The sequence below is a fragment of the Trachypithecus francoisi genome, unplaced genomic scaffold (assembly GCF_009764315.1).
Source record: "Trachypithecus francoisi isolate TF-2019V2 unplaced genomic scaffold, Tfra_2.0 Lachesis_group1, whole genome shotgun sequence".
Lineage (NCBI taxonomy): Eukaryota > Metazoa > Chordata > Mammalia > Primates > Cercopithecidae > Trachypithecus > Trachypithecus francoisi.
The window spans coordinates 143,294,476-143,311,581 of NW_022681454.1; the positions used below are offsets into that span (position 1 = coordinate 143,294,476).

At 38.6% G+C, this 17,106-nt stretch overlaps 1 long non-coding RNA gene and 1 other non-coding gene across 2 annotated transcripts in view; both read left to right on the forward strand.

Annotated features, from left to right (window-relative positions):
• The window catches only part of LOC117085994, a 72,098-nt gene that overhangs the window by 42,491 nt on the left and 12,501 nt on the right, over positions 1-17,106 (forward strand). The gene's annotated exons all lie outside the window — the stretch shown is intronic.
• On the forward strand, positions 8,852-9,014 carry LOC117086513. Its single transcript, XR_004438411.1, has one exon. It is a non-coding gene; the product is annotated as a U1 spliceosomal RNA (small nuclear RNA).

Below are 17,106 nucleotides of genomic sequence, written 5' to 3' on the forward strand. Positions count from 1 at the left end.
GACAATGATTTTATTAGTCATTTCTATCATTCATTTGTAATGTCTGTTTTACCTCTGTCGCTAAGACTACTCAAGTCAGCAATTAAATAATTACAAATGTGAAATGTAAAGAATTTGCCTGATTTTTATCATTCTGACAGGAGCATATTTACATTTTTAAGTTTCATAGAAGGAAATTTACAGTGTTTACTTTTGTTATTACTTTTCTGACAACCAGTGAAAACTATGTGGAAAAAATATTGTAATGACTGAAAAGCAAGCTCCAAGGACACAAGAACTTTGTCTCTTTCTTCCCTGGCACATTCTGAAGGCCTAGAACAGGCCTGAAATATAGTTGGTACTTAATGAGTATTTGTTGAATGAATAAATGAAATAATAAATGAAACAAACGAGGAAGCTGAGGCTCATGACTCTATTAGTAAGGGTTCTCCAGAGAAACAGAACGAGCTGGAAACATGTAGGTGCATGAGAGGGGATTTATTATGAGAATTGGCTCATGTGATTAGGGAGCCTGAAAAGTCCCACATTTGGCTATCTGCAAGCTGGAAAACCAGGAAAGCTGGTGGTGTAATTTAATCCAGTCTGAGTTTGAAGGCCTGAGAATCATGTCCAAGGATAGGAGAAGATGGATGTCTTCTCAAGAAAAGAGGGTGAATTCCCTCTTCCTCTACCTTTTTATTCTATTCAGACCCTTCACTGCTTGGATGATGCTTGCCACCTTGACTCTTCTTCATTCAGTCTATGGATTCAAATGCTAATCTCTTCCAGAAACATCCTCACAGATATATCCAGAAAATCTTGTTTACCAGCGATCTGGGTATCCCTTAACCCAGCCAAGTCAACCATCTCAATGACCTTATGTTATTTGAGAAGTAAAAATAATTCTTTTATTCAACAAATTATTTACTGAGTGCCTCAGAAGTTCTAGACAGATTCTGAGGCTCTAGTATAGGACTACCAGGCATCTGGTACTACTACCCTGGTGTAAGGTATTCCAGTTTAGACTGGGTGACTGCAGAAGGCCTCTTTGAGGTGCCACCATTTGAAATCTGAATGAAATGAGGGCACCAGCCATGCGAAGATAATATTACCTACCTATTGTTGAAACATTAAATTAGATGATGCATAGAAAGCACTTACCTCATACATCCTCAATGATCAGCAAATGGTAGATATTATTGGTATTTCTATAGATGGCAACCAAGATATTAATTTCCCCATATTCAAAACTGAGGCAGATCTACTGTGTTGTGATACATACAGATGTTTAGATGGCCAAAATGAAAAATCAGTTGTATCCTAATCTATTCTTTATTGGACATGTTGGAAATCTTGGGATTGCATGCTTTGAGTTCTTGGAAGAAGCAGGAGATGTCAATTCCTGCCCCAGGAGGAACGGGTTCTGCTGCACTTTCTGACTTGTTCTATCAAAGCCCCACATTTCAAAGCCTGAATGTCCAATTGGGATAGATATTCTAGGTGGGTTTAAGGGCCCTTGAACAGGATTAGGGTTTGCAAATTGTCTTTTTTTGTACTTAGGCCATTATATATCAGCATGTCAAATGCTTTCTATAATTTTTTAAAACTGCCAAACTTAAAAAAATTTTCCTAACTTATCTGCAATATATATTATATTTGAAAACATAGCTTGCTTTTTGACCTTTCATAAATTTGTTTATATATTCTGTATTTTACAGATTTGTTAAGTTTTTTCTTAAATGTTTGTAACATTAAAACATTGTTTTATTGATTCTTTAATTTTTAAAATCTCATTATACAAATAAAATATGCTGTTGTAAAGTAATCAACCCAAACAAAAAATATATATAAATAAGAAACTAAAAATCACCCAAGATAACCACTATTGTTGGTAACTATCCTTTAATACATTTCTTTGGACATACATGTGAATACTTAGATATACAATGTTGAATAAATGGGGTAATATTTTACATGTATTTCATTAAGAATACTTTTTAACTATTTTGTTAAATTGTCTGTCCCTTTCCTCTCCCTCTCTTACCTATCCCTCCTCACCACAACTATAAAATAAATTAGAAAGCTGTTTTGGTCACTTGAACACCTAGTGTAAAAACCCCTCCAAATCAACTAATAAAGATATAACACATTCTCTTTATTGGATGCATAACATTAGCTGAATCATAGTTTGCTTATCTATATACTGAGTGAGGAGCATTCTTGCTGTGTCTCGTTTTTGTCACTATGAACAAAGCTATGGCAAACATCCTTGCACACGTACCCTTAAGTGCTGATAATTTTATCTTTATGGGATTGCCAGGGGAAAGTCTGTGTGTGCTTGTAATCTTAATTGATATGGCCAGAATTGCATCCTCAAAAGAGATAAATAGTTCACATATCTCTTTTGCATGTTATCCAATAACTTATTTTTAGTGTTTACACATATATACATAATTAGGGCAACTACAACAAACTTACTGCATTACTCTTGATGCTAGAAAAAACTCAGTCATTACTCAAGTTTTACCTGGCTCATTGATCTTGTCATCTGTATTTTAAAAGTGAGTGAAACAGGGCTTTAATAACCATGTTTCCAAAACTATGCCAGGCAACCAAATAGAACTATCATCAATAGCTCCTGAGAGCCACAGTAAGAAGTTACTCACTTAGTTCCACCAGTTCTTAGAGTTAAGAATGTTCTCTGCATTCCATTTAGCAGAGAAAAATGGCTCAATTTTGCCAGCATTGCTTTCTGACTTTCACCACACTGCTGTGATCTTTGCTTCCAGCACCTGAAAGCAGTATAAAAATGCATTTTAAATCATTGAATAGCATTTCTATGTTCTGATTTGTGTTATAAACTTTAAAAAAAGATTTAAAGCCATGAATCTCAGCTCCTTGGCAGCATTCTTGTTTTTTAAATGCTGAAAAAAAAATCAAGAGCACCCATCAAAGAAATATAATGCCATTAACTCATTGTACTGATACGTGATGAATTATTTATAATCTAATTATTATAATTAGAGTTAACATACCAAACCCATTCAGGCTCAGGTTTCACAGCAATGTTTGGATTGATTTCTTGAAGTTCATAATAATTGGCACCTATCTGCACAGGTGGAAATTGGTGCCTCCTTGGTTATCTTCCCATATCCACCCAGTCCCTTACCCTTAGAGTCTATGCCAAGTTTTGAGCTGTGACGAGAATAGAGCAAAACATACTATTCAGTATTAACCACCCTATTTTCAGTCACTTCTTCAAATTAAACAAAAGTTAAATTATTCTGTACTGTAACCACAGAAAGATTTTCTAAAGATTCATTAAATATTTTTAAAAGTTTGCCATTGTGATTATTAGATCCACATCATAAATAGCTATTCATCTCCATTGAAGTAGAAGAACAATCTTGGGGTATAAATGAAGCACAAACTTTGAAAAAAATCTGTCCAGTAGCTGTGTATATGAGTGAGTGAGCCCCAAGTGAAACACCCAGCAATAATCACTGCATATACATCAGTCCCTAGTGAGCTGTATATTAATGTCTGTCTGGAAATTTAATGGCACCTCTAGGCATAAACAAAGGTTTATTAAAATAAGAAGTAAAATATTCCTGAACACTGGCTTGCTTTTTGAATTTTCCTATTCTGCTTTTGGAAATTAAGAAAGCCTATATTGTGATGCTAAAAGACACTGATTGAATCAACACCTGGCATCATTTTATTTAGGTTCTATTTAACATAGCCCAAAGCAAATAATCTACTTATATTTGTATTCCAAGCTTTTCATTTCTAGGAGAAAAACTGTAGTGGTTATGAAGAGACTCCATTTCATCAGGTTCTTTTTCTCCATCTACCACCCACTTTTATATCTACCCTTATACCCACTGTCTTTCTACATAGCTCCCCACATGCTTCAGGAGGACAGAATCCATGGAAAGATTGGATTTTCATAAAAAATAATCAATGGAAGCAAGATAATGTTATAGAGACTTTCATGAATCCATCTTGAACAAGTAGCTTTGAAGTTCTTGTGGTCTCCCTATAACAACTGTATTCGGCATGGCATCTGGTGGATAACAGATGAGAAGCATCATTTTTTCAAAGAAAATAATCTGGAGCTGCTGTCTATACCATTGGGCATTTCTTTATAACATTTCAGCAGGTAGAATGCAATGATGTCTTGAGCAATCTTGACTTGAAAAAATGTGGTATGGTATATCACTACACTCATAGTTTAGGGTCTTCATCTTGAAAAAAAGCAAAACTACCTAATGTATTACCTGTTCCATCCCCTCTTAGAAATGACAACACAAACTATTTTTGAAGGAACTAGAGCTCATTATTCTTAACTTCCTCCTAAGTATCTCTTCTCTGTCTCTCTTTCTCTCTCTCTACCCATCTATTTAGTCAAAAGTTAAATCTATTTAATAAAGCAAGTAATTTGTGAATAAATATTTGTAACTAAGATCTTTTTGTGTGGGTTTTGCCTTAAATTATGAAAGGACTATTCGGCAGTAGTATTTTCTCTGGTATATAATGCTCATTATACAACTGGTTGACTTTTCGGTAGCTGAAAGGGTAATTGGATGATGCAACTTGATATACTTTTTTTATAGTAGAAGTTTGTAGTGACTTGTATAACAAGTTTATTTTCCCTGCAGACATATTTACAGGTAACAATTTTAGCAAATCACTTTGAGATGCTTTCATGAAATAGTTTTAGCAGTTGTGACCAATTTAGTTACAGTTTTCTGACATAAGAGAATATATTTAAGGACCTCTGAGGAAGTCTTCCTTTGCTCCTATGAGTTACTTTTTTTTTTTTTTTTTAACTTTTTTTGAGATGGAGTTTGCTCTGTCACCCAGGCTGGAGTGCAGTGTGTGATCTCGGCTCACTGCAGCCTCTGTCTCCCGGGTTCAAGCAATTCTCCTGCTTCAGCCTCCTAAGTAGCTGGGACTACGGGCATGCACCACCATGCCCAGCTAATTTTTGTATTTTTAGTAAAGATGGGTTTCACCATGTTGGCCAGGCTGGTCTCAAACTCCTGACCTCAGGTGATCCACTCGCTTCGGCCTCCCAAAGTGCTGGGATTACAGGCATGAGGCACTGCGTCTGGCCAGTAAGTTACTATTTTAATCTAAAACCTACTTGATATAATGTCTCCAAAAGCAAACACTATTTTCCTACATTTAAAAAAGGATATTTTCCCAATCTTCATGCAGATAACCTAGTTTGTTTAAAGTTATAATGATGGGCACAGGCTACTATGATGGGGAATAGTTGAGTGATTCATTTCTCTTCCAAAAGTGTATATTTATTCTTTTTATCTCTCAGCAATGCAGAACGTGGGCAAACAAGGTCACTTTATGAGCTCTGTCCACTGATTTTAGAAAAATAATTGCTTTACCAATAAAAAGAGTGACAGGAAGTTAAGAAATAAAGGATAGACTGCTCTCAAAAAGAAGAAAATTGCCCGAATGTGAGGATAAAGTTTAATTAGGGAAGCTCTGCAGTGCCCCATCTCATAAAACTCATTTTATTAAATTTATGTCCCATATTTTTGCCACACTATATTGCTTTCTGCACTTAAAATCTGGCCATGAGGATATGAAATTATTTTCCCACTCAGTCACTGGCTTCAGGGGACATAGTTCTGATTTCACCAGGGTCTTTGGTACTCTTGCCCTTCTATACCTTATTCAGAAGTTTCAGCAAATTTGACCTCTGAGAAGATACAATTTCCTTTTAGCCTGATAGTTTGACTTTTCTGTTTGCATATTAGAACTCTGCTCACATGTAGAAAGTCTTACAGCTGAGCTCAGGAGCCAGAGCCAATATCAACTGAGTTTTGTTTCTGATATATTAATATTTCACAACTGGGCCAATTTCCTTATTCAGAACTTAGCAAATAAATCCTATTTTTCAGGGTCCATTTTGGTGTGACTTGCTTATAAAACTCTCTCTATGACCCAGTCTGAGTATTATCTGGTTAATTCTGTAAAATGTCTTTGTCTCCAACATTAAATCATGCCATTGAGGGAAAAAGTCCACATATTCTGGAAGTCTTGATTATCTTGGAGGGCTGCCAAGGCTGGTAACATCTAAACATGTGCTCAATTCCCCTCCCTTTCATTTATAGTGACCCGATCTGACCAGAAAATTCTATTGTTGCATTTGATCTTGAGAAGAAGTGGTATTTTCATTTATGTTTAAATTATGTTTCAAAAGTACATTCATTAACTAGCTGCTTAAAACCCATCTTCCAATGAAAACTGTTGAAAATCAGAGGCCGAATGCAAACACAGCTATTTGGGGTCAGGCAAGTATTATTAAGCAGGGTAGAGTATACATGGTTTCTTAAAATTTCAGTGAAACAGAGATTACTGGGCAAGAAGAGCTCTGACCTTTATTCCCTATCAAATGCAATACTCAAGAGTAAGTAGATATGAGAGTAAGCAGGTAGGAGGGTAAGCAGATAGGACTCACACTGCCTCTTTCTTTGGCCTGATGATGAGAGTCTTCCCTTGTCGGAATGGTCCAGGGCCTTTAGAGTGGCGGTCCGCAACCTTTTTGGCACCAGGAACCGGTTTCATGGAAGACAATGTTTCCATGGGCGGGGAGATGGGATAGTTTGGGGATGAAACTGTTCCATTCAGATCGTCAAGCGCTAGATTCTCACAAGAAGCATGCAATCCAGATCCCTCGCATGTGCAGTTCACAACAGACTTCATGCTCCTGCGAGAATCTAACGCCGCCACTGATCTGACAGGAGGCGGAGCTTATGTGGCAATGTTCCTTCTGCTGTTGGCCCAGTTCCTAACAGGCCATGGATGGGTACTGGTATATGCCCAGGGGTTGGGGGGCCCCTGCTTTAGAGGACTCAGCCTTTGAAAGGACCACAGAGAGTGGCTCATGACTCCTTTGCATAACTGGATAATGATTTGGAGGGGAGAACATAAAAAGGTAGGGTCATGGGGTGGGTCCTGATTCACTTTAGTACTTAATTAGGATGGAAATTGTAGCCCTGTGTAAACATCCAACACAATTTACCTGCTGGGGACCACTGAGGGCCAATTGTTTCTCTATTCTTCTAAGGAAACATAGAAACAAGCACAGTTTTGAAATAAAGGAGCTTTAAGCAGAGGATTTTCAGACATGATTTGTTTTTTTCTTGAGGCCTATCTTTTCAAAAGCTGCACACATATTTTGGTCTGCCTTGTTTAGGAAAAATAAACACTGATCACAGTTCATTTAATCCCATTTGCTTCGTCACTAGATGGTTGCATTGGGGGCCCGAAGCCTTATAAAGGATCTATAAAATACTGTGTACTAAATACTAAGATATAAAACTCACTATGAAAATTAGTAGGCAATTTTATATTAGTCATAACACAAAGAAAAGAGTGAAATATTCAAGAAAACACCTCAAATGCTAGAACTTGAAGAAAGTAGGTTTAATTTAATATGGATGAAGCATTGAAGACAAACTTGAGGAAATTGTGAAGCAGGCTACCGTGCATTTGTAGTTTGTCAAATTTAATTTTAAAATTTAAGAAAATGTCCTCCATATAAGAACTGTGTAGCACTACCACGATTCTTGGGCTTCCTGGCTGTGATGAGGACAAGGATAGCAAACTTATGACCTGCAGGCTCAAGCTCACTGGACAGGTGGATTGTTTAACTTTAAAAAATGTGAATAGCTTGGAGTAAGACGACACACTCCGCCACCCCCTGTGGCTTTGCACCCTGCTGCTTAATACATGCCTGGCCCACTTGGGCTCTGAAGGTGTTTATTTTCAGCCCCAGATTACATTACTTCCTTTGGGACTCAGAGATGCTAACAGAAGTAATGAAAGAGAGAGAAACAAGGAAGAATAAATGGGACCAGAATGAGAGAGAGAGAGAGAGAGAGAGAGAGAGAGAGAGAGAGAGAGAGAGAGAGAGAGAGAAGAGATTCTTTTGGCTAACGATGCAACAGTTGGAAGAATAGAGAAAGAAAAAAGATTTGTTTGGCAAATATTCATTAAGTTCCTATTATACACCAAGCACTATTCAAAACACTGGGGGGAAAAAAAAACAATGAACAAAACAGATGAAGTTCTTACTTTCATGGAGCTTACATTCTAGTTGGGGAGAAATATAAAACAACAAATAGCTAGGCGCAGTGGCTCCTGCCTGTAATCCCAGCACTTTGGGAGGCCCAGGTGGGAGGATTGCTTGAGCCCCAGAATTCGAGACCAACCTGGGCAACATGGCAAAACCCCATCTCCACAAAAAACACAAAAATTATCCAGGTGTGGTGGCATGCGTCTGTAGTCCCAGCTACTGAGGGGCCTGAGGTGGGAGAATCGCTTGAGCCAGGGAGGCGGAGGTTGCAGTGAACTGAGATCATGCCACTGCACTCCAGCCTGGGTGACAGAGTGAGACCCTCTCTCAAAAAGCAAGCAAGCAAACAAATAAATATTGTTAATAGAGATAAGTTAAATGAAGAAAAAAAAATTTAAATAGAGATACAAGTGACTGGGCAGAAGGAAAGATGCTAATCTGTAAAGTGGTCAGGGAAGAACTTGTTGACAAGGTTACATTTGAGCAGAGATGTGAAGAATGGCATTCCAAGTAGAGGAAACGTGAAGTGCAAAGATCCTGAAGCTAGACATGATTAGTGAGTTAGAGCACAAAGGAGGCCAGGCTGGGGGAGCAAGGCATGAGAAGGAAGCGGTAAGACATGTGGCAGTGACTAGGTAGTGGAGGGTGCAGCTCTAATAAGAACTTTAGAGTTCCACTCTGAGGAAGGTGAGAAGAGGGCTTTGAGTAGAGCTGTGGTATAATCTTGCAAGAAAATTCCAATTGCTCCATTGAAAACACAAAAGCATACTTATCTGGCAGGGGAGATACCATGTTCACGAAAGTGGTTTTCCAAGGGCCAGGTTTTTCCATTGCACTCTGGATGTGCTGATCCCCATGAATTCCCCGTATGTGGGAAACTTGACTGCGTAATTTGTGTAGTGAGTGATTGCGTTCACGCTTTCCCTTGGTCTTCACAGCCTAAGAAAAGGCATCCTCTGTGTAAAGAAATAAAAAAATAAAAGAAAACATAGAAGCATGGGCAGAAGTCAGTAGAACAGTTAGGAGTCTCTTACAGTAGTTCAGATGAGAAGCAGTGGTGGCTCCAAGAGAGTCATAACGATGAGTGCTGCTGGGAAGTGGTCTGTGTTTTCTTTGAAAGTAGAACAAGTAGGACTTGTTGATGGATCAGATGTGGAGTGTAAGCAAAAAACAAAAGTGCGGTCAACGTTCACTCTACTTTCATCTGTGTTTAAAAATGTCCACAACAAAAAGCAAGAAAACAGAGAGAGGGAGTCAAGGATGACTCAAGATCTTGGACTCAAGAAGCTGAGAGAAAGAAGTTGTCATTTACTGTTATGAGCAAAAACAGGGAAAGGAACATATGTGAGGGGTGGAACCGTGAGTTCAGTTTTGGGCACGTTAAATTTGAGATGCATGTCAGTCCTCCATATGGCAATACCAAGTAGGAAGTTGATTATATGAGTTCAGAATTCAAAGAAGAGGCCTGGGCTATAGATAGAAATTTGAAATTATCTGCATGTAGGTGGCATTTAAAGTCTGAAGATTAAGTGAGATCACCTGAAGAGTGATAAAGGCGAGATCTGAGGATTGAACATTTTGGCACTCTCAAGTGTAGAGGTCTGGAATATGAAGAGGAACCAGCAAGGATATGGCAGGAGGAATGATGGGAGACCCAGGAAGGCAAAAAAGAAAGAAAGAAAGAAAGAAAGAAAGAAAGAAAGAAAGAGAGAGAGAGAGAGAGAGAGAGAGAGAGAGAGAGAAGAGAGAGAGAGAGAGAGAAGGAAGGAAGGAAGGAAGGAAGGAAGGAAGGAAGGAAGGAAGGCAGGCAGGCAAGCAAGCCAGCCAAGCAAGGAAGGGTTTTTAAGAAAGGGAATGATCAAAAGTGACACAAATGCCTCTGATAATGAAGGAAGACGAGAACTAAGGAAAAACCATTAGCTTGGCAACATGGATATCACTGTTAATCTTTGAGTGCATACAAGCCTCTTGAGCTTGCTTCAGGAAATACTAGGAGAAGTACAGACAGAAAATGTAGCCCGCCATTTTGAAGGTTTTTGCTGTGATAGGGAGCAGAGAAATCAGGTAGTACCTAGAAGGGCATGTGCAGTCAAGTTAGAGTTTGGGTTTTTTAATTTTATTTTATTTTAGAGACAGGATCTCACTCTGTTGCCCAGGCTAGAATGCAGTGGCACCATCACGGCTCACTGCAGCCTCCACCTCCCAGGCTCGAGCAATCCCCCCCCGCTCAGCCTCCTGAGTAGCTGGGACTGCAGGCACAAGCCGCCATGCTTGGCTAATTTTTAAAAATTTGTTATACAGACAGGGTCTCCCAATGTTGCTCAGGCTGGTCTTGAACTCCTAAAATCAAGCGATTCTCCCACCTTGGCCTCCCAAAGTGCTGGGATTACAGGTATGAGCCACTGTGCCTGGCAAGGGTTTATTTTTAAAGACCAAAATGATCCAGTCAGAGAGGAAACTATGATACAGATAAGACACATAACTTCCAGAAAGATGCTCTTAGAAGACAAGATCCATTTTATAGGTGGAATTATATTTAGATAGGAACAGAGATTATCTATTTAATGTAATAAAAGGGAAGACAAGATGCAGGGCATAGAGGAAAGTGTGTATCTGGTGATGGAAGCTTGAGGAAGTTCCTTCTAATTATCTCTATTTTCTTAGTAAAATGAAGAGCAAAGTCGTTACAGTGAGAATAAAGAGAATTAGAGTGAGAATAATTGGCAAAGCGCTGTAGGTTCAAAGAGAAAAGAAGGGTATAAAATAGTTGTTTAGGAGAATAAGAGATGAAAGTGAATATTCAAAGGCAGTGAAATTCCCTGGCAACAGTGAAGGCCCACTTGAGGTTGACAATTAGGAACTGAAGTAAATCTGTTAGCATAACTGTTTTTTTTTTTCCAGCCATTTTCAACAGATCAGAAAAAAGAAGGAATAGGTGGAAGCTGGGAGTTAACTAAGAAAAAGTAAATTTGATGGTGGAAGAGAAGGATAAGGGAATTGAGATTATATAAGGTAATGGTTATCATGTTGAACTGTTGAATCTTAATTGAGGATAGAGGTAAATGCAGATATAAGGAAGTGAGAAATAGATGCTAAGGTCAATAGATACATGTTCATTGTGTGACTTGAAAATGATCAGAATAAGATGGAGACGTGAGGTAGTGGTGGGAGTATTTGACATCTGAAATTGACATTATGAAAGGGGGTGCAGTGATTGATAATAGTAAGGTCTAGAGTGCAACCAAAAAAGCAGGTGGCTGGAGTGATGCAGAGGACAAGATGATGGCAGGAGAGAACACCAAGAGCCTGAGAGGCTAGATTATTGTAAGGATCTTTTCAATGATGTTGAAATCACCAAGAATTAGGAGAAGAATGCTGTTGGGGAGATGACAGTGGGTAGGGCATGAGAATCTTCAAGGAAGAATGCAAAGTGGCTATGAAGTCTGTAGATGATTGGACATATGGAGAAGTGAGGTGACTCATGGCTGAACTTCAGAGGAAGCAAGGATGTTTAGGGAGAAGGAAAGGAGGATAAGCTGAAACTGGCGGTGACTATTCATAGCTGCAAAAAGATCAGGTTTCATTTAGAATAGAGAGACAAAGGTGATGTAGAGACTACTTCAAGGCTATAGGAAATTTTGCTAATGACCCACAGTGAACTCCAAGGAACACGCTGAAAGAGTGTATTGTGGGAAAGGGTATGAGATTGGTTCATGGACAGAGTTGTACAAGAATGTGATTTACAACAATGAGTGGTGAATTGGGGCTTCTTTCGGAGACTGAGATGGCCTGAGTGTATATAGTTTTCACTTGCTGAAAAATTTCCAAGATAATTTATTGGGTTTTGATTATAGAATAAATGGGAGAACATGGATTGTGAATATGCTAAAGCAGTTTTAGTAGTTTATCGCCATGACCAGTAGATGGTATTGTTGGCCCAAGATAGTTTGGTTGCTGTTTGCTGTTGAGCACAGAGTGGAAAAGGGAAGGAAAGGAGGTTACAGGTGGACTATGAGAGAAGGCAGTGTGTCTTCCATTTGGTAAAATGTAAAGGATACTGGTACACTTAGGAGATATCCTTATCTGAACTAGTCACTCTTGCACAAAATTAATGTTTGATAGAATGGACAAACAAGCATGAATTGTTAGAAAGGACTGGGACTTTTAACAAATCTTGAGCATAGAGTTATAGAAATATATAACGTGCAAATAACGGATTTTAAAAGCACATAGATATATCTAAAAGGAAAAAATCAGTATGTCAAAGAGATATCTGTACTCCCATGGTAGCTGCAGTACTCTTCACAATAGCCAAGATATGGAATCAACCTAACTGTGCATCAGTGGATGAATGGATAAAGAAACTGTGGTATATATACACAGTAGAATATTATTCAGCCATAAAAAAGAATGAAATCCTGTCATCTGCAGTAACATGGATGAACTTGGAGGACATTGTGTTAAGTGAACTAAGCCAGGCACAGAAAGACAACTATCTCATGTTCTCATTCATACATAGGAACTTAAAAAATGTAGATCTCATGGAGGTAGAGAGTAGAATGGCAGTTATCAGAGTTGGGGAAGGGTAAGTGGGAGGATGAGGACAGAGAAAGGTCGGTAAATGTGTACAAAAATACAGTCAGATAGAAGATTCTAGTGTTCTAGTGTTCAATAGCACAGTAGGGTGACTAGAGTTAATAATATTTTGTATATTTCAAAATAGCTAGACCAGAAGATTTGGAATGTTTCCAACAGAAAGAAATGATAAATGTTTAAAGTGATGAGTATCCCAATTACCTTGACTTGATCATTACACATTATACGCATGTATCAAAATATCACATGTATCCCATAAAGTGTACACTTACTATGTATCATAAAAAGCACACACAGAGAAACAGAATAAAACTACAAGAACTTGCAACTCACTTGAGACAGTTCAGGATGCTGAGCCAATGAGATTTCTCTTGTTTTGCCTCTGGGAAAACCATGTGTGCTAACTCTGGGAGGCAAATGCATGAGGAGTCACTGGCTAAATTCTGATATTGATCTGAAAGCACATACTCTGGAAAAGGAAAATTTAGTTTTTGCTATAAAAACAAACAAGCACATAAAAACCTACACTCTCTCTTCTCTCTTCTCCTGCTTGCTTTGGGAATTCAGAACACAGAGCTTCAAAAGCCAGAGGCACTGTGACTTCCTTTTCAGAAAAAGGAGAGGCTGAAAGAGGCTGATGCTGGGCAGAGTCTATGAGCTTTGCATATTCATATCCCTCAGTTGTTCAGCATTAGAAAATTCAGGTAATGAGCATGTGAACACTCCAGCAGCCTTTGTATGGCTTGGGGGTTTTGTATTCTCATGTTCTCTGTATAGAATTGACTGTGTCAAATCAGGAGGTCCCTACCCCCACCTCCAGATTGAATCAGCACTTGAACATTGAAGTTTTTAACATCACCCTCAAGATTTTTAAGGGCTTGTCAAAAGAATCTTCATAGTCTCTAGCCATGAATAAAAATGAATTCAGATATCATCCCTATCTCACATTTTATTTCATGGGATTAATTTAATTCATTGAGTTAAATGATATGGGCTGTTAAGTGGTTGCTGGTAATAAGCAGAATTTAAAAATTTTTTTTAGGAAAACATACCAACTGTATTCTGACATACTAGTTTTACATAAATGGTTGAAACTTTTTCTTAATGTTAGCACAGTTACACCTTGATTAAACAATCCTCTAGGGTAGGGATGTCCAATCTTTTGGCTTCCCTGGGCCACACTGGAAGAAGAAGAATTGTCTTGGGCTACATGCAGAATACACTAACACTAATGATAGCTGATGAGCTAGAAAAAAGTGGCAAAAAAATCTCAAAATGTTTTAAGAAAGTTTACGAATTTGTGTTGAACTGCATTCAAAGCTGTCCTGAGTCATGGGTTGGACAAGGTTGATCTAGGGTCAAAAATGATATCAGACACATTAAGAAAAAAATCTGCAACTATCACATGAAGTTGATCTGTTTGGTATTTAATTGAAGATTCAAAGTACCTTATGATCATCTCTGCCCACATCTCCTATTTGGCTAAATACAGTTGAAAGTTAATACTAGCCCTGGAAAAACTTAATGTTTTTAAAGTTTCTTTTGGACACATAGCCCTGGCTAGATATCTGAGTGCCAGGTTATTATTTTAAAATTTGTAAATGATTCAAAGGCTAGAGTTTATAAGCTTAACCTGAGAAATTTTCCAGTGAGAGTTGCTATTTCTTATCTTCATTGAGAATTTAAAAAAAAAAAAGAAAGACCAGAAATCTCTACTTCTTCAGCTATTAGGGTAGACAGTAGGCCTTGAGCTTCTTCTTACTTAAGGGTGATTCATTCTAGAGTAACGAATGACAGAAATCTTCAGCATTCTGTTATAATAAGACTTTTTCTCTCTGAGCAACTTATTGCTTTCAAAGGCTGCTTTTAGGTGACAGTGGCTCCCACTGCCAACCAAAGGCACCCCTAATTCTTAGCAGCTGTTCCTATAACAGCTTCTGTTTGGAAGCCACTCAGAGCAGTGTTTATCACAGTGTGCAAAATCATCTGTGATACTTACGAAAAATTCCTGGACCTCACCCCAAACCTAATGAATTAGAATCTCTAGGGTGGGTTGAAAATCTGCATTTTACAAGTTCAGAGTTGAATTCTGCTTGCATCTCTTATTGTCTGCTAGTGTGTAGCTGTGCTCCTAAAAGAGCTTTTAAACAGAGCTACTTTAAATGTTCACAGAGTTGCACCAGAGCGGGAGAACAGCATGAAATCCCATTATGTCACAATCCTGGCTATTTGTTTGAGAAATCGTGAACAGGCTCAGCAGAGACATTTTTTTGATGACCAAGTGTGTCTTTTACTACTTCCTCAAAAACCCTACCGACAACCCTCTTTACCCCTCTTATCCTCAGCATGTTACCTTGCATCCTACCTCATCAAGAAAATAGAGGTGATCATCAGTAGTGCTTCTCAATGATCACTGCATTTCTGGATTTCCTGAAAATCTTTCCTGGCATCCATTTTGTCAATAATTGTGTGAGCTTCTAACTCCTTGGAATAATTCATTTCTGCTTGAAATTTCTGTATTATTTTCACTGATACAGGCTGCTTCCAATTCTTTTTATTACAATGATAAAAAACAATTTAAAGACTCAATCTAGACTTGATGTCCAAAAATGTCTTCTCCAGAATCACATATTTAATTGTTACTTGACACATTAATTGGATACATACACAATAAGCACCTTAGTCTAAACATAGTCAAAACTGATTTTTCCTCCCCGGTCACCTTTTCCTGCAACCTTCACCAGCTCAATTTAAGATATCACCTTTCTCCACTTGCTCAGGCCAATCACTTTGGTGGCATCTTTAACTCTCTTACTTTTCTCATAACCCACATTCAGTCTATCTGCAAAATCTGGCAGCTCTACCTTTAAAGTATATCTAGAAGGAGACCACTTCTCACCATCTGCCCAAGCCACTCAGCTCCCATCTAGATTAGTGTACTAGCCTTGCTCTCTTCTGCCCACACCCTCTGCAATCTATTCTCAGCACAATAGCCAGAGTCATCCTGAAAACCTTAAGGCAAGTAATGTCATTTATCTTCTCAACACCTTCCAGTGGCTTCTTCCTTACTAAGGCTAAAAGACAAGTTGCTAACGCTTGCCTTTAAGTTCCTATATGATCTGGCCTCTTTACCTCTCTAACTTTCATCACTTTTCACTCTCTCTCTTGTTCTCTCTGCACCAGTCACACTGGCTTCCTTCCTAGTCCTAGAATATGCAATTTATGCTGACAACTTCTTTGCTTCCTCACTTTGCCGTCCTCCCTTTCCTTCAAAAAGTATCTTCTTTTTGAGCCATTGCCTGGCCACCTTACTTGGAATTCCAATTTCTTCAACCCCTGATATCTTATATATGCCTACTTTACTTTTTCTTTTTAGCACTTGAGATTATTGTCCATTCCATATATTTTAATTATGTGCATATTTATTCAGTCTCCCCTTCCAGAAGATCCAGGAACACAGGATATTTGTTTTGTTTAATACTCTGCCCCCAGCACCTAGGATAATGTCTGGTGTGCAATAGGTGCTCAATATGTATTGGAGATATTAAGTGGTTCTTTTGGAAATGTTAACAGAGATAATTTCTATTGAAGTTGGTGCTGGTTTCTGGGGAAAACATCATGAAAGCAAGAGAATAAAAGTATTTCCTGCATTTACAGCATTTGAATGATTTACTTCAATTAAGAAATACCTAGTGAGGGCATGGGTTGCTGGGATATAGAGTGATGAATAGATAAAATCATGCTTTCATAAAGCTAAATGTTAGGGTAAAACTAGATCTTTGGTTCTAGTGGGAGGAGCTAATGACAAATAAATAAAGACAGTATATAATGCATCACATGTGGGTAAGTGCTGTGGGGAAAAAAAAAAAGGATAAAGGGAAAACTACTCATAGCATAGATGTGCAATTTTAAATTGAGGACCAGGGAAGGCCTCTCAGAGGAGGTGACAGTTGAACAGAGACCTAAGTGAAGTGAGGGAGGGAATCAAGTGGATATTTGCAGGGGGAAATGTTCCAGACAGAGAAACTATGAGTACAAAGGCCCTGAGGCAAGAGTATGCCTGGGGTATGGGAGGAGCCATAACAGGGCTAGGGAGGCTGGAGCATAGTGAGCCTGGGGTGGAGGTGGAGGGGTCACAGGGAAGGCCAAGGGGTATCTGGGGCTCAGGTCAGTTGAGTTCTTGCAGACCAGGGTAAAGCTTTTGGAAAAAGGGAGCTGGAGAGCCATTGGAGGGTTTCTAGCAGAAGAGAGTGATGATCTGGCTTGCATTTTAGAAAGATCACTCAGGCTTCTAGGTGGACAATAGGCTGGGAAAGCCAAGTTAGTTAGGAAGCCAATGGCTGTCATCTTTGATGGAGCTGATGGTATCCAAGGAAGTGGTACAAAGCAATAAGGTTTTGCAAATATTTTGAAGGTGGTGACAA